The sequence below is a fragment of the Myxine glutinosa genome, chromosome 9 (genome assembly GCF_964187855.1).
Source record: "Myxine glutinosa chromosome 9, kmMyxGlut1.1, whole genome shotgun sequence".
Lineage (NCBI taxonomy): Eukaryota > Metazoa > Chordata > Myxini > Myxiniformes > Myxinidae > Myxine > Myxine glutinosa.
The window spans coordinates 63,668,475-63,694,484 of NC_136269.1; positions in this window are offsets into that span (position 1 = coordinate 63,668,475).

The window sequence follows — 26,010 nt, forward strand, 5'->3', positions numbered from 1 at the left end:
TATATATATATATATATTATATATATATATATATATATTGTTGCGGATATGGGATTGGCATCCATCCATATCCGCTTGTAAATATTCCCCTATTTCCTCCATACTTCCCAACTATCCCCAATCCCCCATTCCCTAGTCCCATTTTCTGTAAACAACACTCTGTAGACCCGACCTCCCCCTATTTCCCCCATTAAATGTCGCATCCAGGTCCACCGCATCTCATGTAAGACAACTATAGGACATCTTGCTAGTTATTCTTAGTCTATGTCAGTTAAGACTCGTTTCCATTAATTCTGACTCTTCGTTGCACCAGAATGTGATTGTATGGCACCGTTAGGAAGTTTAGGACCTCCCAATACCTCCCCGCAGCTCTTCCTCACGGTTCAGCAACAACAACAACAACAACAACAACAACGGCGGCGGCGCGGGGAGTGTGCGTCCTCACTCCGGCTTGGTTGGTAGGGGGTGTTGGGAGTGCACCAGGCCTTTCCAACGAGCCGCCATCGAGCATGTGCTCGACGGGGTTACCAAGTAGGGGCTCGCTGTCAGCTCCTCGTCAAGGGCGGAGCCCGGTAACCCCCGCACCCAATAGAAGCGGCGGACCGGTCCCATCTGGGGCGGAGCCAACGAGCCGAGGGCGTGTGACTCCCCGCTGAGCATGCGCAGGAAGAGGGAGGTGACGTGAGATGCGCGCTGAGCTTGGAGAGAGAAGGACGCCACCTCCGAGCGCTGTGACACCTCCCTGCATCTTTTGGACCGTGCTTTATCCTGTCCCTGAGCCAAGGTGCACCTTGTGCTATCAACCGACCTGTCCTTCCCTGCCATCAATCCCTGTGTAAGTCAGTCTTGTTCCGTTTGTCTGTGGTCTGTCGGGGATAAGATAAGACTGTAACTAAGTGCCCATCTTTTCTGTGTCTTTACCTCATTACCTTGTAATCTACCCCTTTTCTCCACCACTAATTATATCCTCCTCCGGAGGTCTTGAGAACTGTACCCCTTGCGTCGTTTCATCTATCCCAGTCGTTGTGTCCTTTCCAATCATTGATTTAGCATAGCGCGATTTGGTCAACGTCGGGTGGAATCGGGTGAGTTGGGGAAGAATCGGGGGAACTGTTAGGTCGCGGCAATACCACCGCTCGGTAAATAACATCTAATCCGCGATCCGTAACAATTTGTGTCGAGGAGTGAGATACGAGGCCCGAAGCGCGCTTAACGCGCTCAAAATTACAAGTAACCGAAATTTGTTTTGTTTTAAAATAAAAACCCGAATTTTGAAAGTCGCGCTATGGCAGATCAAGACGGCTGGGTTCCGGTAGAGGAGAGTGAGGCAGGGTCGATCCAGGACCAAATTGAGGGACATGAGGAGAGCGAAGCAGTGAGGGCGGCAGGTTCGCAAAATGGCGTCCTCGCGCACGAGGTTACGGGCGCGCAAAATGGCGCCTCGCACATGGCTACGGCGACCGCGCCCGCGACCGTAGCAGCGCCATTGGTGGATTTGAACCTTTTTTTTATACAAATGAAGGCCCTTATGGACAAGAATAGCGAAGAAATGGAAAGCAGAATGATGGGGGTAATGGCGAACCGGATGGATGCTCAGAGTGAGCAATTGGAGGTAATGAGGGCCGAAGCGAGGGGTACCGGTGAGGCATTAGACAATGGGATAAAAGAGGTAAAGAATGGGTTAACGGGGGTAGAAAACAGAATGGCCGCTCAAGAGAATCAAATAGAAGGGGTGAAACATGGGTTAACAGGGGTAGAAAACAGAATGGCCGCTCAAGAGAATCAAATGGAAGGGATGAAAAAGGGGTTAGAGGGGTTAGAAAACAGTATGGAAGGCAAATTGAGGGACATGAGGGACCAAGCGGAAAGGGAAGTTTTAAAAATGGGGCAGCAGATAGAGGGGGTCAGAATGGGGGTAGAAACTAAATTGGATGCTCACAGGGAGGAAATGGAGCAGATGAGGGTGGCATCTGGGCAGGAGATGCAAGTGATGGGAGAGGAGATCAGAAGAGGTGTGAGTGAGGAGGTCGGAGGAGTGCGCGAGGAGGTGAGGCACTGTAAGGAGCGCATGGAGAAGGAGGTGAGAAAGGGGACTGTAAAATTGCAAGGTGGTATGGAGGAGTTGACGCTAGAAGTGGAACAGCTGACGGAGGGACAAAAAGAACTAACGGAGCAGGTTCAAAGGAACACTGCGGTATTAGGAGGGTTAAAAGCGACACAAAACAACATTAAAAATGACTTGATAGCGACACAGAGGCAATGTCAGATGGTACGTGAGGGACTGACAACGAGGTTGGACGAGGTGATAGAGGTAATGGAGACGAAGGACCGGCAGGTGAGGACGCACATAGAAACGGTCAAGGTGGCCTTAGAGGACGAGCTTGAGGAGACGCACCGGGAAATAAAGGAGGGGAAGCAGAAATTAGAAGAAGTGGAAGAAGGGGTGAGCGAAATTAAGAAGCGACGGAGAGGGGATAAGAAAGAGATAAAAGAGGAGGTAAAAGAATTGGTCCAAAGTCTGTGTTCGGATCGTGATGATGTGCTCATTAACCGGATGAGGGATTCGCAGGTGATGGAGGAGAAGCGAAGAGAAAGAGGACCCGGTGTAAGTGGTGACCAATATGGTCGTGCGTATGATGCGCCAGGTGATTTAATAAGCTTGGGGGTCGAGATGGACCCGGGTGTTCGTGAGAGGCCGTTGGTGAAGTGTGCGACAGGTCTGGTGTGCGAAAAAGGAGGTGTGCGAGAAAGTCCGACTCTGGGGTGTGTGAGGAAAAAGTGCGTGCCAAGGAGTGAGGGTGCTGTCGAGAGTGAGTCGGTCGTAGCGCGTGTGCGAGGGAGCACATGGAAGCGCGTAGTGAGGAGTGTTACGGAGGATGTAAAGGGAGAATGCACGCCTGTGGTGAGAGTTACAGAGGATGTAACGGGAGAGTGTGCGCGAGAAAGATGTGTGACGGACAGGTGCATGGGGAAAGAGTGCGCTGTCAAAAGTAAGGAAGAGTGTACACCTGTGGTGAGTGTTACAGAGGGTGTAACGGGAGAGTGTGCGCGAGAAAGGTGTGTAACGGACGGGTGCATGAGGAAAGATTGCGCTGTCAAGAGTGGAGGTGAGAGTAGTAAGAGTGACACGGAGCATGAGTTGGTTGTGACAGGTGAGAAAGGAAGCACACCTGGAATGGTAGAGCGTGTGTGGGAATGCACGCTGGAATTGGTAGTGAGGCACGTGGTTGGGTGTGCGAGTGAAAGCACACCTGTGATTGTCACAGAGGAGGTGACCGAGGAAGGGGCGCGAAGAGGTGTGTTGGTGAGGTGTGCGACCAACGAATGTGTGCCAAAGTGTTCGGTGGTCAGGTGTGTGACCAAGGCTGTGAGTGGAATGAGTGTACCTGGGTGTGTTAGAGAAGGTACGACGAGGAGCATGGAAACGGCTGGATGTATGAGCAAGAAAGGGGTAGCGTATGCGTGTAAGCATGCAGGTGAGGCATCGACGGTAACCGGGTTAGCGGTTAGAGCGACTTATAGCCGAATCAGGCCCTCGGTGCGTGCCGGGCTTCGCGTGCCGCGAGAACCAGCGGGGATCCGAGCCACGGCGGGTTCGAAAGGACCGCCGTACGCGATCCACGCTGTGCCTCGCTTGGAACGGCCGCGTCCGGGCTCCACTAGGCGGAGCGGGCAGCCCGATAGGAAGGGTCGTCATGGCGACCACTTTTTGTTGAGGCATTCCGGCAGGTCAAGATCGGGCCATGGGATGGCTCCGTGCCGAGATGGTGCGTGGGACCTCGGCCCGGGTAAACCTCCTTCCCTGCACCGAATGCGGGATGTATCCAGCCGCTGGCACCAAACAACCCGCATTCATGGCTTGGCTGTACGAAGCCGAGCAGTAGAAGTGAATTGGCGCACCGAGGGGCATTAGTAAGTAGACTAATGATGAGGATAGTGTTTTGGCCCCGAAATTAGAAAAACAAAATTTGATGATTGGCAAAGGATTGGCAGTAATGATTGGCAGATGATGGGTAGTGATTGGCAAATTTTTGATTTGTTGAAATTTGATGTGCAAAATTGGTAGTGGGAGATGCCCGATGTGGTGGGATGGCAACTCTGTCATCCCTCACAAACGATGGGGCAAATGCGCTATAGTTTATGGGGTGTATGGCAGTGAAAACTAGCCCGGGTGGGTTAGGATATTGTGTGTAGGGATCTAGCGAAGATGACATTAGATAACGTTAAGGTTAGTTAGTGACAAGGATACCTGTAGAGGGGACGCAGGTAGATTAGAGTGGATGATAATGACGAGGGAGCGCAATAGTTTAAAGGGACGACTGGGAAGCGCAAGTTTCAGAGGGGAGTAGTTAGATGAGATGATGCTGTGTGAGAACTGGACAGGTGTGTGGAGCAGTGTATGAGTAGTGAGTGTTGTGGATCAGCGCGAATGCGCTTAGGGGAGAGAAGGGTGCAGGCGGCACCAGGTGTGAGAGCACAGGTGTGCAAGTACAGGTGTGTGGAATATATGGAGCAGAGAATGAGCGGTGTGGAGAGAGTTGGAGTAAGTGGTACGGAGTGGTGTGCATGGTGCGAAGGTGTGGATGGGGGAAGAGTGGACCCCTTTACACGAGTACCCGGGGAGGGTAGTTTAAAGAATAGTTAGAAGGTATAGGTAAATTGTGGTTGGATATTGGCATTTGTGGTGCGGATGCAGAATGGTATTGTGGATGGGTGCATTGGTGTGGTGAAATTGGCTGGTCGTGTGGCCTGTTAGTATGAGTGTGAATGGTTGGGCACTCCGCCACTGTTAGATGTCGGCCAGGTGAGGCCGCAGGTGGGCTCTGGGAGCCATTAGTGTCAGTGGGTGCCTGAGGATCCCGGGTGTGGATCGGGCAGCCCGTGCCAGAGAGGGCACTGAGGGGGTGAGAGTGCGAGAGGGCCTTCCCCAGTTAGTTAGGTTAGGGTGAGGAGCAGGTGAGCTCGGTAGGCAACAACAGTGGTGGAGGTGTGCAGGTGGGCGGACCAGCTGGGAGCGTCACACGACCCAGCCACCGAAATTGTGCGGGGGCACCGAGTGATGAATCGGGGGAGTGAGACCCCAAATTGAGAAGCACCACAGTTTGGTCAATGGGAATTGGTTTTTAGAACCCATAGTGTAAGTTGGCCAATGGATTGGCAGGGAAAGACCCCGGGTAATGTAAAGTTGTTAAAGTCATTTAGGAAATAGTTAGGATTGATGAACCTGTCGCACCATACGCAGCCACTTACCTGAGGTGATGATGATGACTCCACACCTGTGTTCCTTTGTTCTGTGTTGCAGGAAATGAGAATTGCTGTTTGGATTTGTGAGACGCATCACGACGTGGATAAGACATTGGGGTGATTCCATCTCTCCCTCCTTAGGAGGGACTGATGATGAATTGGTGATGGCAAATTTTGATGTTGAGTTGGAGATGGCAAATTTTGATGAGATTTGGAAATGGCAAATTTGATTGGTTAGGAGGGAGAGAAGACGAATTTGGTTTATGGGAGGAACGGGGAAGACAGTAGGGACGTTTGTTGATGTGTAAAGTAGATGTTTATGGGTAGTGTTGTGTTTTGTGGATACAGTAAGGGGTAAGGGAGGGGCAATGTAGGTTACCTGGTTGGGGGGGGGGCGTACGGTAGGAACGTACCTGTCTCACCTGGTTCCCATGTGCCCCCAGTGTGCATTACCTTGTATTGCGTGCACTTTTGCGCCCTTACCACCTTACTCACTTGTCTTCTTTTGTCTCCCACCTCCGAGGATCTGGCTTTGGGGCAGAGAGAGAGGAGAGAGAGGTGCTGGCTCTGCAGTTGTGGGCCTGTACTTCCGCTGCTTGCTGCCTGGATCGATACACCATATGGACCGCAATTTTGGTGGCCGCCCACAATGGACCGCAGTTCTTTTGCGGGCAAGCACCACCCGTTGATGGACCTCTGGGTCACCGTGGCACCTATGCCATACAGGTGAACCACTTTTAGTTGGCCCCCTGACGGCCACAATTCAGAAATGGACGCGGTTGGTGCCTTTCTTTATTTCTAAAGAAGCCAGAAGGCCAAGTGCACTCCATGAAGGCAAGACCAGCGGCAGAACATCGGCCGGCTGTGACACCACCGGTGACCATGGACACTTGATTGTGCATTTATTATTGAACACTTTATTGGTGCACCGGATGGTGCTGACTGTGCATAATGGGGTGGTGCTTTTGGTGCTTGGACGGGGTGCTCTGCACATTATTAAAGGCCGTAGGGCCACAGGGCACTCGTGGGTTGGTGTATCGATGCTGGCATGCGTGCTCTCTCTCTATGCATAACATCTGCATGTGTTCCTCAAAGAACAGGTCCTGGATCGTAGTGTAAATATCAGTCTTGTGTAAATAATGCTCCCTACCGGCTGTATGTTTAGTTTGAGGATTCTTTCCGCGATTCGGTTATCCTGTGGGTGTGCTTCTGTTAGGAGAAGGGTGCAACGTCGCAGGGGGACATATTTACTCATTTGTGAACATCTGTAAAACTGTCGCACTCAGGGTTGAGTTAATAGTAGAGGGAACTACATCTGAGTGCCACACTAACGTAGGTAAAAATTTATCGGGTCGGGACGCCCCGAGGTAGAGAAGGGTGCAATGTTGCGGATATGGGATTTGGCCTCCATCCATATCCGCTTGTAAATATTCCCCTATTTCCCCAATACTCCCCAACTATCCCCAATCCCCCATTCCCTAGTCCCATTGTCTGTAAACAACACTCTGTAGACCCGACCTCCCCCTATTTCCCCCATTAAATGTCGCATCCAGGTCCACCGCATCTCATGTAAGACAACTATAGGACATCTTGCTAGTTATTCTTAGTCTATGTCAGTTAAGGACTCGTTTCCATTAATTCTGACTCTTCGTTGCACCAGAATGTGATTGTATGGCACCGTTAGGAAGTTTAGGACCTCCCAATACCTCCCCGCAGCTCTTCCTCACGGTTCAGCAACAACAACAACAACAACAACAACGGCGGTGGCGCGGGGAGTGTGCGTCCTCACTCCGGCTTGGTTGGTAGGGGGTGTTGGGAGTGCACCAGGCCTTTCCAACGAGCCGCCATCGAGCATGTGCTCGACGGGGTTACCAAGTAGGGGCTCGCTGTTAGCTCCTCGTCAAGGGCGGAGCCCGGTAACCCCCGCACCCAATAGAAGCGGCGGACCGGTCCCATCTGGGGCGGAGCCAACGAGCCGAGGGCGTGTGACTCCCCGCTGAGCATGCGCAGGAAGAGGGAGGTGACGTGAGATGCGCGCTGAGCTTGGAGAGAGAAGAACGCCACCTCCGAGCGCTGTGACACCTCCCTGCATCTTTTGGACCATGCTTTATCCTGTCCCTGAGCCAAGGTGCACCTTGTGCTATCAACCGACCTGTCCTTCCCTGCCATCAATCCCTGTGTAAGTCAGTCTTGTTCCGTTTGTCTGTGGTCTGTCGGGGATAAGATAAGACTGTAACTAAGTGCCCATCTTTTCTGTGTCTTTACCTCATTACCTTGTAATCTACCCCTTTTCTCCACCACTAATTATATCCTCCTCCGGAGGTCTTGAGAACTGTACCCCTTGCGTCGTTTCATCTATCCCAGTCGTTGTGTCCTTTCCAATCATTGATTTAGCATAGCGCGATTTGGTCAACGTCGGGTGGAATCGGGTGAGTTGGGGAAGAATCGGGGGAACTGTTAGGTCGCGGCAATACCACCGCTCGGTAAATAACATCTAATCCGCGATCCGTAACAATATATATATATATATATATCTAAATATATATATATATATATATATATATATATATATATATGTATATATATATATATATATATATATATATATATATATATATATATATTTAGATATATATATATATATATATATATATATATATATATATATATATATATATATATATATATATATATATATATATATATATATATATATAGTAGCTTGGTGAGGCGAGCGCACTATAATGAGGAACGGGCTTATTTTAGCTGAGGCTAATGACTGTACCTGAGTTGCTGTGTTATCATGATTTTCACCAATCATAATACAAACAATTGCTTTGCACAAATGTATTTGTTGTGTTTGTGATATTACATTTTTATTAGCAATTTAGGTTGAAGATTTAGGTTGAATGTTTTTTTTCAAGAAAGAACCCCTCAGCACACACATAGGGGAGGGGTAGGTGCAGACTCGAAGTTTGGGACGATTACACCTCACCACCACGTAATTCAAAACACCTCACCATCAAGTAATTCAAAATACCTCACCACCAAGTAATTCAAAACACCTCACCACCATAAAACACGTAATAAAAACACCTCACCACCACGAAATTAAAAACTCCTCACCACCACGAAATTGAAAACACCTCACAGCCATCAAGCACGTAATAAAAACACCTCACAGCCATAAAACACGTAATAAAAACACCTCACAGCCATAAAACACGTAATAAAAACACCTCACCACCACGAAATTAAAAACTCCTCACCACCACGAAATTGAAAACACCTCACAGCCATCAAGCACGTAATAAAAACACCTCACAGCCATAAAACACGTAATAAAAACAGCTCACCACCACAAAATTAAAAACACCTCACAGCCATAAAACACGTAATAAAAACACCTCACCACCACGAAATTAAAAACACCTCACAGCCATAAAACACGTAATAAAAAACACCTCACCACCACGAAATTAAAAACACCTCACAGCCATAAAACACGGAATAAAAACACCACACAGCCATAAAACACGTAACAAAAACACCTCACCACCACAAAATTAAAAACACCTCACAGCTATAAAACATGTAATAAAAACACCTCACAGCCACGAAATTCAAAACACCTCACCACCACATAATTCAAAACACTCATCACCAACTAATTCAAAACACCTCACCACCACCTAATTAAAAACACCTCACCACCACGTAATTCAAAACACCTCACCACCACATAATTCAAAACACCTCATCACCAACTAATTCAAAACACCTCACCACCACATATTTAAAAACACCTCACCACCACGTAATTATAAATACCTCACCACCACGTAATTCAAAACACCTCACCACCATGTGATTTAAAAACACCTCATCACCACATAATTCAAAATACCTTACCACCACGAGATTCAAAACCACCACAACGTTATTAAAAACACTTCACAACCACGGAAACAAAAGTTTGAGGGAGTCGTTAAGTGACAACAAAGACACTGCCCAGATGTGTCGATATATAGATAAATGACTGTACCCGAGTTGCCGTTTTGTCATGGTTTAAATTAAACCAATCATAATTAAAACAATTATTTTGCACAAATGTATTTGTAATATACGTGATATCACATTTTATAAACAATTGAAGTTGGAAAAAAAAAATTTCCCCAAAAAAATTCCAAAAAAAAAAAAAAAAAATTGCAATTAAAAACAAAAAAACAAACCCTTATAGTGTAGCAGCATAGCAAACCTGTTGTGCATTTTGTGATACAAGCACCAAATTTGGCACAAATGTACATTAATATGTTGCGAACATTTTCAGATATTGGGCCACTTGAAATTCCGTAATTTTTTTTTTCAATTTTTTTCAAATTTCGTAATTTCAAATTTTTCGGGTGACACCGTCACAATTTCGGTCTTCGAGGCCGGCCGATATAGTGGGGCAGCTTAGCCCAAATATTCAAAAGAATTGTGCATTTGTGATACAAGCACCAAATTTGGCACAAATGTACATTAATATGTTGCGAACATTGTGTGGTCAGCAATGAAGACGAGAGTCTGAATTACATGTATGCAAAAGACCTTGTGAACCAGTGAAGCAAATACACGGGTAAGCATGAATTAAATGTAGGGCATGATATAATTTCCATGATGTTTACCTCTACACTCAATGGTGGAAGGAGGTAATGTTTTGATCCCAGCTTGTCTGTATGTCTGTTTGTCTGTTAGTCCACAAAATTCCAGACAAAGCTTGTAGTAGTGGTAGTTGTCAGTGGTAGTGGTGATAACAGAAATTGTTATATAGAACTGAACTTATATTATTATTATATGCAGAAAATAACTTCATTTCTATATGCCCTGCCGTGGACAGGTTAATTGGTTTATGCATTGAAGGGGTCACCCTGGTGTGCACTGCTGTGTTCTGCCTCACTGAGTTGTTCAGGTATGATGTACTCAGCACAAGCTTCCGGTCGGCCCGGAGGTGGGGGTGCGGGGCCTGTCACGGAACGTCAAAACAAACGGCCTGCCGGGGCCGCCCAAAAGTCGGGCGTGAGGGCGCGTCCACTCATGGAACGCCTCTCGCTTCCCAGATCGAGGGCCACGTGGTCAGGAGAACCTCGTCCCTTCCGGTCACACTTTGCCTATCGGCCGGCCTCGAAGACCGAAATTGTGACGGTGTCACCCGAAAAATTTGAAATTACGAAATTTGAAAAAATTTGAAAAAAAAAATTACGGAATTTCAAGTGGCCCAATATCTGAAAATGTTCGCAACATATTAATGTACATTTGTGCCAAATTTGGTGCTTGTATCACAAAATGCACAATTCTTTTGAATATTTGGGCTAAGCCACCCCACTATTAGGACATACCGAAGGGAGAGATATGTGCATACCAGAAGTTTGGCACGATTTCACAAAAGTTTGAGAAAGTAGTTCAGTGACAACACAAGACAACACAACACAACACAGGACAGGACAGACGCCTCTAAAATATATATATAGATATCTGTGCAGTGTCTGTCTTGTCTTGTCTTGTCACTGAACTACTCCCTCAAACTTTTGTGAAATCGTACCAAACTTTCTGGTATGCACCTATCTCTCCCATCGGTATGTCCTCAGGGTATATATATTTTTTAAATTCCATTTGGGGCGGGGGGGGGGGGGGAGGGGGGGGGGGAGGAGCGGGGGGAGGGGGGTAGGGGGGGGGAAATCTTTTTGGGAAATTTTTTTTAATTTCAACTTCAATTGTTTATAAATGTAATATCACGTATATTACAAATTCATTTGTGCATTATGATTGTTTGAATTATGATTGGTTTGTTACCTTGTTGGTAACAAGTAACCAACAATTACTTGTTGGTTTAAACCATGACAAAACAGCAACTCAGGTACAGTCATTTATCTATACTAGGGCATGCCCGTACTATATATAAGCTAGGACGTGCCCGTACGTGGGTGCCCGTTCCTTGCCAAAAAAAAAAAAAAAAAAAAATTTGTGTAGGGGTGTGTGTGTGTAAACATCCTAGGGCGTGCCCGTACGTGGGTGCAAAAAAACATGCGTGCAAACAACAACAACAAAAAAAAACTTTGAAACCACGTGGCAGTAACGACCACAGAACCCCCCTCCCTCTATTTACATGAATGGTTTGGTCCATTCGCAACGACCACAGAACCCCCCCTCTATTTACATGAATGGTTTGGTCCATTCGCAAAGCCAAAGCGAACGACCACAGAACCCCCCCCCCCTCTATTTACATGAATGGTTTGGTCCATTCGCAAAGCCAAAGCGAACGACCACAGAACACCCCCACCCCTCTATTTACATGAATGGTTTGGTCCATTCGCAAAGCCAAAGCGAACGGCGAACGGCTAAATCGCCATAGCTCGGTAAGTACTTGTCCGATTAATTTCAAACCTTGAAAAGGCACATCCTCGGGTCCCCAGCAATATACCTGGCAAGTTTCAAGTATATCGGACCGGTAGTTGTCGAGAAACAGCGGTCACAGACAAACAAACAAACGTACAAACGTACAAACGTACAAACGTACAAACGTACAAACGTACAAACAAACACACAGAGATAACTGGAATTATAGATAGATATCGACACATCTGGGCAGTGTCTGTTGTCACTGAACTACTCCCTGAAACTTTTGTTTCCGTGGTTGTGAAGTGTTTTTAACAACGTGGGGGTGGTTTTGGATCATGTGGTAATGAGGTATTTTGAATTATGTGGTGGTGAGGTGTTTTTAAATCATGTGGTGGTGAGGTGTTTAGAAATTAGTTGGTGATGAGGTGTTTTGAATTACTTGGTGGTGAGGCGTTTTGATTTACATGGGGGTGAGGTGTTTTGGATTACGTGGTGGTGAGGTGTTTTAAATTAGGTGGGGTGAGGTGTTTTAAATTATGTAGGGGTGACGTATTTTAAATTACATGGGGGTGAGGTGTTTTGAATTACGTGGTGGTGAGGTGTTTTGAATTACTTGGTGGAGAGGTGTTTTGAATTACTTGGTGGTGAGGTGTTTTGAATTATTTGGTGGTGAGGTGTTTTGAATTATTTTTTGGTGAGGTGTTTTGAATTACTTGGTGGCGAGGTGTTTTGAATTACTTGGTGGCGAAGTGTTTTGAATTACATGGGGGTGAGGTGTTTTGAATTATTTGGTGGTGAGGTGTTTTGAATTACTTGTTGGTGAGGTGTTTTGAATTACATGGGGGTGAGGTGTTTTGAATTACTTGGTGGTGAGGTGTTTTGAATTACATGGGGGTGAGGTGTTTTGAATTATTTGGTGGTGAGGTGTTTTGAATTACTTGGTGGCGAGGTGTTTTGAATTACATGGGGGTGAGGTGTTTTGAATTACTTGGTGGTGAGGTGTTTTGAATTACTTGTTGGTGAGGTGTTTTGAATTATTTGGTGGTGAGGTGTTTTGAATTACTTTGTGGCGAGGTGTTTTGAATTACATGGGGGTGAGGTGTTCTGAATTACATGGGGGTGAGGTGTTTTGAATTACGTGGTGGTGAGGTGTTTCGAATTACATGGGGGTGAGGTGTTTTAAATTACTTGGTGGTGAGGTATTTTTTTAATTTTGTGGTGGTGAGGTGTAATCGTCCCAAACTTCCAGTCTGCACCTACCCCTCCCGTATGTATGTGCTGAGGGGTTCTTTTTTGAATTTTATATATTTTTTCAATCTAAATCTTCAACCTAAATTGCTTATAAAAATGTAATACCACAAACACTACAAATAAATTTGTGCAAAATAAATGTTTGTATTATGATTGGTGTAAATCATGTCAACACAAAAACTCAGGTACAGTCATTATCCTCAGCTAAAATAAGCCCGTTCCTCAGTAACGACGCGTGGTGAGGCGAGCGCAGCGAGCCGAGCCAAGCTAGTATATACATATATATATATATTGTTGGGGATATGGGAATTGTGTGTGTAATTTGATGTAAATTTTCCCCTTTTGTATGCTGTAAATCTTGTAAATATCACCCTCCAATTGTAAAGATCCAAGGTCGCCCTTAGTTAATCCATCGCACACACGTAGCAAATCATAGATTCCCTCAGTAGTTATGTCCTTAGTAAATGTCAGTATAAGGTTCTGTGGTCCACTAATTAATTGCGTTGCATCAATTAAATAAGATAGATCCCCTTTTCATTCCCATTCCAAAAACCTCCATTTACAACTGCGTCATTGACATTCGCCTTGCCAACTACATTTGCCGCCATTAAGACGAGGTAATCTCGGGGAAGAAAGGCGTGTCTCCACCTCATCATCAAAGGGTGGAGCCAGGAGAGCCCGAACGACCAACCAAGGCTCGGGGGTTTGGCTTGAGAGGGCGGTAAGAGAACGATCGGGGAGGTTCGCGAAGGTTCGGGGGTGTGGTCAATATAACCCGCGGCGGGACGCCCCCACCTTAGATGAGATACGAGGGAGAGAGGAGATCAAACACGGAGCAGATGAGATACGAGAGCTGAGCTTTGACTTCACCACGCAGCTTTGACTCCACCATGCAGCTTTGACTCCACCACGCAGCTTTGCCACCGCCGCAGTTCGAACCGCAGCAGCTTGCATGACCGCAGCTTGGGCTTTGACGGCGGTGCCGACGTGGCCGCGAAGGAACGGCGGCTGCCCGCTCCCGGCCCGACCATGCTTCGGTCCGAGCTGGACCTTACTCTCCCTCCAGCCAATCCATCTGCAATTTCCCCATCGTGTGAGTCTGCCCGTTTGTCCGTCTTTCATGTTGTCTTGGGGTTTATAAGTAAGACTGTATAGGTAAGCTAATAATTGCACTGTGTCTCCTGCTCCTTCCATTGCCTTGTAAATCGTATTTCATTTCTTTTCTGCTTTAGTTGTGTGTAAATAATAATAAATATCTGTTCTTCCTACCTTGTCTTCTTCTTCACATTCGGTCGCTTTAGAGGTTTCCATATTGAGGGTACGTGGCGCGATTCGGCCAACGAATATAAATCGGGTCTAGTCTTGGTAAACGGCTCACGTCGCAGTTCGCTTCGCTCGGCGCAAATCATCCATTACGCTGCGGCCGTGGGCGGGGAGTATTTCCTTGCGTACCGGGAGGCGCTGGTATTTAGGTCATCGGATGGTTGGGCCTAATACCCTACCCAGCGCCGACCGGGCGTGACGTCATACCCCCGGGACCACGTCGGTCACTCATCAGCGAGGGGATTAATCCCCCCTTCTTAAAGGGAAAGGCCGATGCTGGGATCCGTAACAAGTGGTGTCAGGAGTGGGATTCGAACCTGGGACTAAATTTATTTCGCGCAAATTTTGGACACCAATTGTACTATTGGCCGTAACAATTGGTGTCGGGAGCGAGATTCGGACCTGAAGCGCGAATAGCGCGCTCAAAATTTCGAGCGGCCAAATTTTAGTTTATATCCAAATTTGAAATCGCGCCATGGATGATCAAGGCGACCGGATGCCGGTGGGGGAATTAGAAGAGGGGTTAGGGGTAACCCAGGACCACAGGGGGGAAATGGAGGAGGAGAGCAATGAAGATGTGGTTGCGGGGGTATCAGGTGTGCAAGATGGCGCCCTCGCGCACGTGGTTGCAGAGGCACAAAATGGCGCCTCGCATGAGCGCGCGGTAGCCGCGCCCGCTGCGCAAATAGGGGGAATTGATGTGCGGGACCTCACGGCGCAGATTAATGCAGCCATACTAATGGGGAATATAGGATTGGAAAACAGAATGGGGGAGCGACTAGGAAGCCAAATCGGGGGGCTCAACGGCAAAATCGGGGGGCTAGAAGCCAAATTTGAGGGTTTAGACAATACATTTGAGGGTTTAGACAGCAAAATTGAGGGTTTAGACAATAAATTTGAGGGGCTATAAGCCAAATGTGAGGGATTAAACAGCAAGGTGGGAGGAGTAGGAAACAGGTTGGGAAGCAAATTTGAGGGATTCGGAAGCAGATTAGGGGACAAACTGGGGGGCATAATTGGCCAAGCCAAATAAATTAATGAGGGGTTGGCGAGGGGGCAGGCCGCATATGAAGGAAGGGAAGCGGAGAGGGACAGAGACCGCAGGATGGGCAAGCAGGTCCCACGGGTGCACGAGGAGGTAACGCGGGTCGAGGAGCAGTGGTTGTGCGAAGTGGAGAAAAGCGCGGGTAAAATGACGGGTATAGAGATCGCGACCCGGGGTATGGGACAGCCGGCGACCGCCGAAGTAGAAGGAATTTTAATAAAGCCAGCGGACGTCAAAGGAAAAGTAGTGGGAATTGAAATTGTAGAGACCGGGGACTTAGAAGAGCAACAATGGGAGGGAGGAATGGAAATTGCTCAAAGTCTGAATACACATCCTGATGCCGTACTTGCTGATCCTTTTAAAGATTTGCAGGTGCGTGTGGAGAAAAGGATCCCAAAGGTGAGTCGTGCTGTGTATGGCGCTAAGAGGTTTTTCGGCAGAGTGTTTGGTGCGAAGAGAATTGTCGCGCGATTGGGATCGCGAAAGCACCCGGGCGTTCGTGGAAGGTCCTTTGTGTGCTGTGTTAAAGCGAATGGCACGCGTGTGAGGAAAAAGTGTGCGTCAAAGAGTGAGCGTGTTATAAAGGGTACGGAGTGTGAAACCGAGTGCGAGCGAGAATGCACGTCGAGGTGTACGGAGTGTGACACAGGGAGTGAGAGCGATACGGAGTGTACGTGCGAGGGTGAGAGTGACCCGGAGAGTGAGTTGGTGGTGGAGCGGGTGCGAGAATGCTCGCTTGGGATGAGTGTGCGAGGAAGCACACCTGAGTTGGTTGTGGCGCGTGTGCGGGAGGGCACATCGGAGTGCGTTAGTGGGTGGATGCAAGAGTGCACGCCCATGGTGAGTGTTACGGAGGACGTAACGGAGGAGAGGTGTGGACCGAAGTGTGCGAACGGCAAGTGTGCGCAAGAGGGTGCGCGAGAGGTGTGGTGTGTAACAGGGAGTGCGGTGGTGGAATGGACGGCGTGTGCGGGATGTATGAGCAACAAACGGAACGAGTGGTGTGAGCATGCAGAGGAGGCATCGACGTTGACCGGGGCAGCGTTTAGGGCAACGGTTAGCCGACGCGAGCACTCGGGGCGCGGTGCGCTTTGTTGGATGCTAGGCCCGGTGTGGATCGGTGCTGCATCGCTTCTCTTCGAAGCGTCGTTGCCGATTCGGGCCTGGCCCGGCCCTGCACGGTCGAGTCCGGGACTAGTCGGGCAAGGCGACCGGTCTGGTTCAAGGGCAAGTAGGAGGAAGCGGAGTGGTGCCCCCTTGGGGGGGTGGGGTTCCGACCGGGCAAGATTGAGCCATCGGGCCGGGGACCGCAAGGTGCCGCGCCGAGATGGTGCGTGGAATCTCGGCCCGACCAAACCCCCCCTTGAACCGAATGCCGAACGGACTCAACCTGCAGGCGACCAAACCACCCGAATTCATTGCTCGGCTGTGCGAAGCCGGACTTTGAAAATGTAACGACGCACCGAGGCTCAAGTTAAAGGACATTTGGTAGGAATAGGGAATTTGTGATTAAAAAAAAAATTTGTGATTGGTTGAAATTTGAAAGCAAAATTTATAGTGAAAGGTACCCGATGTGAGGGGATGGCAACTCTGCCATCCCTCACACAGGGGGCAAAGGAGCAATAGTTTTATGGGGTTTGGCAGTGAAAACTAGCCGAGGGAGGGTTTGGATAATGTATAGGAACCTAGAAATGACCATAGGTAACGGTAAGGTTAAGTAGCAACATTGGACAGGTAGTGGGGACATAGAGAGGGTAGTTGGATTATAATGACGAGGGAGCGCAATAATGTAAGGGGCGACCGGGAAGCGTGAGTTTTAGCAGGGCACCAGGTAGATTAGATGATGCCGTGTGAGTGAGAGTATTGATATCGAGCAAATGAGGAATTGCGGGGCAATGCTCGGGAGAGATGTGTGTGTGAGCGTGGGAAAATCTGGGTGCCTGAGGCAATGGTTTTGAGCATGGAAGTGTATGGATAGAGTATGAGGAACAATTGTGGTTGTGCATTGTGTTGAACGATTGAAGAAACCTGGGAGGAAGGAGGGTGCAGGTGGCACCAGGTGTGATTGCACAGGTGTGCAACTGAACAGGTGTATGGAGCAGTGTATGAGTGAGTAAGGGTGATTGAGTGTTGTGTTGACCAAATGGTCCAGGGAGGAAGGAGGGTGCAGGAAGCACCAGGTGGAGGAGTGATTGCACAGGTGTGCAAATACAGGTGTATGGAGAATGATTGTGTGGAATACATGGAGTATGGAATATATGAAGTATTGAATGGATGGTATGGTGTGAGTATGGTGGAAACTGTGGAGTGGAGTGGATGGCGCGGAGGTGTGTATGGGGAGGATGGACCCCATCATGAATACCCGGGGAGGGTAGTTTAGGAGTTAGGTAGAGGGAGTAGGTAAATTGTGGTTGGATATTGGCATCTGTGGTGCGTGGTGGAAGAATGGTGTTTGGATGGGTGCATTAGTGACGTGGAAATGGCTGGGCGTGTGGCCTGTTAGTGTGTGTAGTTGAATGGGCACTCCGCCACTGTTGGGATGTCGGTCAGGTGAGGCCGCAGGTGGGCTCTGGGAGCCGTTAGAGTTGTGGATGGGGCCCGAGGATCCGGAGGACGGACCCGGGTAGCCCAGTGCCAGAGAGGGCACCGAGTGGGGAGAGCGCCAGAGGGTCTTCCCCAGTTAGATAGGTAGGGTAAGGAGCAGGTAAGCTCGGAGGCAACTACAGTGGTGGAGGTGTGCAGGTGGGTAGACCTGCTGGGAGAGCCACACGACCCAGTCCTGAAATTGTGCAAAGGCACAGGGAGTTGAATCGGGGGAGTGAGACCCCAAATTGATGAAGCACCACCGTTTGGTCAATGGGAATTTGGTTCTTAAAACCGCATAGAGTAAGTTGGCTAATGGATTGGCAGGGAAAGACCCCGGGTAGTGTAAAGTGTGTTAATGTCATTTAGAAGATAGTTAGGATTGAAATCTCCTCGCACCATCCGCATCCACTCACCTGAGGTGACGCTACTCCGCACCATGCCAGGTTGTGATTATTTTTGTTGTGCAAATGTTTGGATTGTGAGATGCATCATGACATGGGTGTGACATTGTGCTTGTTGTTCCATCTCTCCCTCCTTATGAGGATTGATGATGAATTGGTGATGGCAAATTTTGGTCAGAGGGATTGTGGTGACGAATTTGGTATAGGGGAAATATAGTGAAGACGAGACGGTAGCAACGAATTTGTAAATGTGTAGATTTTTGTAAATATGGGGTAAGGGCAAGGGTAGAGTAGGTAACAAGGGGGGGGGGGGTGACATACGGTAGGGACGAGCTTTTCTCCGCTCAGTCTCCAAACGCACCTCACCTTGCATTGCCTTGTTTGATGTGTACCCTTGTGACCTTACCCCTCACTCACCTGTCTTCTGTTCCCCTGTCTCCCACCCGAGGACTGTGCTCTCTGGGCACTGAGGGGAGTGTGCGGGAGTCCGCCATGGTGTGCCAGAACTCCCGCAACCAGCATGCATTGCATTGATGCACCACTTATGGACTGCCGTCTGCGGCCAAGCACCACTTTATGGACCCCACGTTTTGAGGCCTGGCACCTCCACTGGAGCCGGCCACGATGGCCCAGGGCCTTGCTTGCGGACCTCGGCAAGGTGGCACCTATGCCACACAGGTGGACCACCCTTAGTTGGCCCCTGTGGCCCTAAATAAAAATGGACACGTTTTGTGCACTTCATTTTTATTTCCAAATAGGCCGCATGAAGAAAAGAATGAAAAGACGACATCAGGAAGAACATCGGCCCAGCAGGGAAGAGGAAGACCACCACTAGTTGTTGTCTTGTGTGTTGTTATGATGAACTGGTGACTGTTGCACCGAATGGTGCTTTTGGTGCTTTTGGTGATTGGTGCTTTGGTGTATTTGTGCTGGTGCATCGATGCAATGCATGCTGTCTCCTCCCTCCCAACAGGAATTTCTTTTTGTTTCCCCAAAATAAAAATCACAGGTCCTGGGTTGCGTTTTGTAAATAGTCACATAATGTCAATGTAAATAATGCTCCCCCATCGTTCATGTTTTAGTTTGAAAATAATTCCGCAATTCGGTTAGCTGTGGGTGTGAAACTGTTAGGCAGGGTGCAACGCAATTAGCGGGACATATTTATTTGTGTTTTAAAATTGTCGCACTCAGGGTCAGGTTAATTGTAGAGGGAATTACACCTACGTGTCACACTAAAGGTAAAATTTTCGGGCCGGGACGTCCCGTAAGGAAGGAGGGTGCAGTGTTGGGGATATGGGAATTGTGTGTGTAATTCGATGTAAATTTTCCCCTTTTGTATGCTGTAAATCTTGTAAATATCACCCTCCAATTGTAAAGATCCAAGGTCGCCCTTATTTAATCCATCGCACACACGTAGCAAATCATAGATTCCCTCAGTAGTTATGTCCTTAGTAAATGTCAGTATAAGGCTCTGTGGTCCACTAATTAATTGCGTTGCATCAATTAAATTAGATAGATCCCCTTTTCATTCCCATTCCAAAAACCTCCATTTCCAACTGCGTCATTGCCATTCGCCTTGCCAACTACATTTGCCGCCATTAAGACGAGGTAATCTCGGGGAAGAAAGGCGTGTCTCTACCTCGTCATCAAAGGGTGGAGCCAGGAGAGCCCGAGCGACCAACCAAGGCTCAGGGGTTTGGCTTGAGAGGGCGGTAAGAGAACGATCGGGGAGGTTCGCGAAGGTTCGGGGGTGCGGTCAATATAACCCGCGGCGGGACACCCCCACCTTAGATGAGATACGAGGGAGAGAGGAGATGAGACACGGAGCAGATGAGATACGAGAGCTGAGCTTTGACTCCACCATGCAGCTTTGAATCCACCACGCAGCTTTGACTCCACCACGCAGCTTTGCCACCGCCGCAGTTCGAACCGTAGCAGCTTGCACGACCGCAGCTTGGGCTTTGACAGCGGTGCCGACGTGGCCGCGAAGGAACGGCGGCTGCCCACTCCTGGCCCGACCGTACTTCGGTCCGAGCTGGACCTTCCTCTCCCTCCAGCCAATCCATCTGCAATTTCCCCATCGTGTGAGTCTGCCCGTTTGTCCGTCTTTCATGTTGTCTTGGGGTTTATAAGTAAGACTGTATAGGTAAGCTAATAATTGCACTGTGTCTCCTGCTCCTTCCATTGCCTTGTAAATCGTATTTCATTTCTTTTCTGCTTTAGTTGTGTGTAAATAATAATAAATATCTGTTCTTCCTACCTTGTCTTCTTCTTCACATTCGGTCGCTTTAGAGGTTTCCATATTGAGGGTACGTGGCGCGATTCGGCCAACGAATATAAATCGGGTCTAGTCTTGGTAAACGGCTCACGCCGCAGTTCGCTTCGCTCGGCGCAAATCATCCATTACGCTGCGGCTGTGGGCGGGGAGTATTTCCTTGCGTACCGGGAGGCGCTGGTATTTAGGTCATAGGACGGTTGGGCCTAATACCCTACCCAGCGCCGACTGGGCGTGACGTCATACCCCCGGGACCACGTCAGTCAGTCATCAGCGAGGGGATTAATCCCCCCTTCTTAAAGGGAAAGGCCGACGCTGGGATCCGTAACTATATATATATATATATATATATATATATATATATATATATATATATATATATATATACATATATATATATATATATATATATATATATATATATATATATATATACATATATATATATACATACAGGGTCCGTCAGGGAGGTGTGACGATTTTCAGAAAACTCGTACACAGTTATTTTTAGTCGAATTTCAATTTTTATTTTTTTTAAAGACTACATATATAATGCCATGTAATACACTGTAACAAAGACATTTAAAAAATGTAATTCATGTTTGAAAAATGACATCATCTAAATGGCGGCCGTTCTTGTCCAAGCATTCTTGCAGACGCGTGGAAAAGTTGTCCATAGACCTTTCAACCATGGCAAGTGGAATAGCTCGAATTTCTCTGGTGATGGCATCTGAAAGGGTCTCAAGAGTGCGTGGTTTTTCAATGTAAACCTTAGCTTTCAGGTAACCCCATAAAAAATAGTCACAGGGTGAAAGATCGTCGATCGAGGGGGCCACTCCACATCCCCACGGATTGAAATGAGGTGCCCTGGAAAATGTTCTCTTAATAAGGCCATTGATTCCCTTGAGGTATGGCAAGTAGCCCCATTTTGCTGAAACCAAACTGTAGGGAGGTCAATGCGACGTCGTCTCAATTCAGGCAGTAAGAACTCGCGCAACATCGAAACATAACGTTGTGAGTTGACTGTCACAGTGCGTCCACCTTCCTTGAAAAAATAAGGCCCAATTATGCCAAATCGGGCTATTTCGGCCCACACAGTGACTCACTCGCAGTGCAGGGGTCTTTGATGGAGTTCTCGCGGATTTGTTGCTGACCAATATCGGGAATTTTGTTTGTTTACACTTCCCGACAAGTGAAAATGCGCCTCATCACTCATGATGAGAACAGTGTCATCCCTCAGCAGTTCCAGCATTCTTTCTGCGAACGTAAACCGCCGTACGAAATCATTCTGCTGCAGTTCTTGAACCACAATGATTTTGTACGCGTGATAATGAAGGTCCAAGTGCAAAATTCGATGAACTGATCTGTCTGACATCCGTAGAGCGCGAGCATGCCGTACCGCTGACCGACGAGGGCTGGCCTCCACAGCTTGTCGAACCCTTTCGATGTTTTCCGGGTCCTAACGGTTCGATCACCTCCCCGAGCTGCTCCCGGCCTCACAGATCCAGTTGTCCTGAAGTTTTTTACCCACTTCAACATTGTGTTTCGAGACGGAACGGTGCCATGTCGACCAACATTGAAGTGAGTACGAAATCTGCGCTGTGTAAGCACCACCGAACTACCCGTTTGAATAAACGTCTCAACAACAAAGACGCGATGTTCAATCGTCCACAGCTCCATGGCTACTGAAATGGCGCCTAACAACGAGTAACGAACAGCCATCACGCATGCGCTAGACCCCCCCACCTGCATTGTTATACCCAATTCAAACATGAATTACATTTTTTAAATGTCTTTGTTACAGTGTATTAAATGGCATTATATATGTAGTCTTTTAAAAAAATAAAAATTGAAATGCAACTAAAAATAACTGTGTACGAGTTTTCTGAAAATCGTCACACCTCCCAGACCCTGTATATATATATATATATATATATATATATAACTGGTGTTGGCTTAACTGGTTAGGGTGGCTGGCTTAGGACCCTCGGTCCTGAGTTTGAATCCCGGTCAACCATTGAATTCACACCAAGTGGGGTTGACTCAGCCTGTCATCCTTCCGAGGTTGGCGAAATGAGTACCAGCTTATTGGGATGAATGAGACATTCGAGTGCCCAGCGTCGGAGTGGCGACCAGTCCCTGTGTGTCTGTCTGTCTGTGACAATGCTTCCCACCGATTGGTTGGACAGCTGCCCTGACTCCACCCACAATTATCATTTCGATGCATATTTAAGATGCTTCACGAAGAATATTATTAATTTACCATCATTGATTAACACAATTAGGCTTCTAATAATCACATGTTAAAAAATTACCAAGGACAGACAAAGGACCAACCGTAATAATCCAAGACCTGTTGGACATTCAGTTCCTGTTTCAATAGTGCTTTCCTCGTCACCTGCAATGGAATGAGGTAATGAATAAATACATTGTCGCGCAACTGCGATTAACATCAGAGTTGCGAAAGGCCGATTACGAGGCTTTAAACTCCCGAGGCGAAAACTCAATAGCGGATTCCAATCAAGCACTTAAACGCGTGGAATGGCGGGACACAGCGAAAGTCCTGCAACCTTACCTATTAAAATCAAACACCCAGGAAAACTGCGTTCAGATATATACCGAAAATAATACAAGGATTTCTTAATGAAAAGTAAAGACAGTGAAAAAGCACGCGCCTGTAATAACTCTAATAAGAAGCCTAAATTGGGATCCCACACACAACAGATATCAAACACAAAACGAGGGAGATGAATTATGAAAAGAACACATCACGTCGTTCAAAATGTACGCGGATGCGGGCTTATCTGGTCTTTCGTCGTCTTTGTGGCTGCCGTCCAACACCGCTCCTTCCGGCCTGATCGCACACCACAAGGTCCCTCGCTCCAAGTCCCACAAGGCCGAGCACCATGCACCAAAAGCACCACGCGTCGTCGATCTCCAACGCGAGCACAAACTCCAGAACCAAGAGGAATGGCGAAAAGGGGGAGAGAGAGCGCAGGTGCGACTGCACGCTATGGTTCAAATCCGAGTTCGCTTTCTCCAGACCCTTCCGAACTGAACTGGACTGAACTCACACTGGGACTGAACTTAGTTCAGTGCACCTCTGAACCACACTCGAACTCTTGACTCAACTCCCTCAACTCACCTGGCAGCCAACTGCCGAAAATGGCGTCCGGTGCTCCGGTGATCTCTGCTGATGACGTCACATTGGCGCACTCCTCAGCCAATCAGAGCCTCCCACAACTCGCCGGCTCGCCCAGGTCATGCCCTCGGCACCACGGCCGCTCCCGTCCCCGACTCCGTGGTCACCGCACGTGCTATGCGAGGTGGGTAGGCCTTTTGGAGGTGTAAATGGTGGCGGCCAATTGTGGCGATGTTTTTGGCCTGGTTTCCTGTCCGTTTCCTTCCGAAGTCATTGTAAGGGAAAGGAATTATTTATTGTTGTGCTAGGGACCTAACTAATGTTTATGTGGTTTGCAGTGCCATAATGGACAAAGGTTTGACTACTAGGTGAGACTCATCGGGGCGTTATCTTTTAATCCCTATCTAACTATCACACGAATCTCCTGGTAGATCCACAATTATACATATTATCCCGACAAACGCCTAAACATAAATAACTTATTACATGTAGAGTCCCTATCACGACAGTCGAATACCTACCTATACAGATCTACCTAGCTCTAGATTTTGCTCTACTCCCAGACATAACAATATGTTATGGCGATATAACAATTTGCCCTTTCGCTTTGAAAAACGGGAATAAAAGGGGCGAAGAGTGTTATGTTTGGTTGAGAACTTTATGTTGTGAGGGCGTCTGAAGACAGATTTCAATCTTACAGCCGCCATGTTGGTGCTCACTGCTCTGCGAAGGCAAAGACGTCTCGGAATGGTGATATTCACAATCGCCATGCACTCCCGATATGTGTTTCTTCATTTTAAAACGATCAAAGCGACAGTTAAAAGGGTTTTGAGCCGATAGGGGTGATAGGTGCTATGACCTTGTGAAGATTGATCTCAGCGATTGAGATAGCGGTCTGTTAACGTACCCAGCTAACATGACGTTGGGCCAACGTTGGCATTTGGTCAATTGGTCGCAAGCGCATTGTTGACGTCAAAGTGACGTTGTTTGTTGGTTGCAAACGCAACGTCTATTTTCCAATGCATTTTCCATTTTCCAACGGTGAGGCGACCATGATGGGCCATGACTTGCACATGGGCACACGTCTCTTCCGCATATCTCGAGGGATTGTGAGTTGGACAGGCAACCGTGATGGCTGGGGAGGGCTTTGAAGGCTTGGAGTGGGGAGAGGATTGACACTTTAGGGTTGAGAGGGGGTAGGTGAGGACTTGGTTTTCGGATGTGGAGGCTGACTGGTGTTTGTGAGAAGGGCTGGAGGAGTTGAGGGCCTGAAGTCACATTTTATATTCCGTGAAATTTCCACGTAATATGTAAATGTGTTGCATATCATGCTTCCTGATCCGGTGGCAGCCGGAAGTGACGAACAGGCAAGCAGCAGTTGTTTGCGTTGGAAAATGAAGGATTGACAGGGATCCGCAGGTCTCGGGTGTTTTTCCTTTATATACTAAATTGGTGATCACGGCAATGGACGGTCAAGGAGGTACAAATGGCCAACCATTCGCTGGGATCGATCAGCAGCGCCTGTCCATCCCGGTCGCTCAACCAGCTTCTTCCGTGGCAGCAGTTTCATGGTTAAGCTGCCGCCATTCTGGCCTGACGAACACATGGTTTACACAAGTCGTAGCACAATTTGACACCCGGAACATTACTACCGAGGCGACGTGGTTCAATTACCTTGTTGGATCCTTATCACCAGAATATGCGATGTAGGGGAAAGACATTTTAATACAACTTCCAACGAATACTCCATATGCAATTTTGAAGGCTCCGCTTATAAAGGTCACAACCCCTATCTGAGCACCACCACTTTCAACAACTCCTTACAATCAAGGCCATATGCAGCAGCTTCTTGGTGACCACCACGCCACCTTCGACCAGTCGCTCCTTTGAGTTGTTTTTGCAATCATTACCAACCCACATCCGCATGATTCTTGCAGCTAACGCAGATCTGGCACTACCAACGGCTGCGGATCTGGCTGATCATCTCATTGACACTGTTACATAGACCATGGCTAATGTGACACCGCAACCACAGCACGTCACACACTCCAATCCAAAATGGCAGACCTTAAGAAGCGCTTCCTGAAGCTTAATGTGGTGCAACGCCAGTCGTGCACTTCTTCGAGTGTCCCTGGTGGGAGAAATGAGAAAGACTATACCTCGAGCTACTATTTGCCTTCACCCTCTGTGAACACCCCAGCTTGGTGTTGGTACCACGTGACCTTCAGTGATAATGCTTGGCAGTGTAGAGCACCATGCTCGTATCGGCTGCTGGGCAAACGATGAGGCCGCCAACTAATGGTGATGAGTTCACCTGGGCCATATGCCAGTCAGTTGCTTTTCCTTGTGGATCGCACTAGCAGAA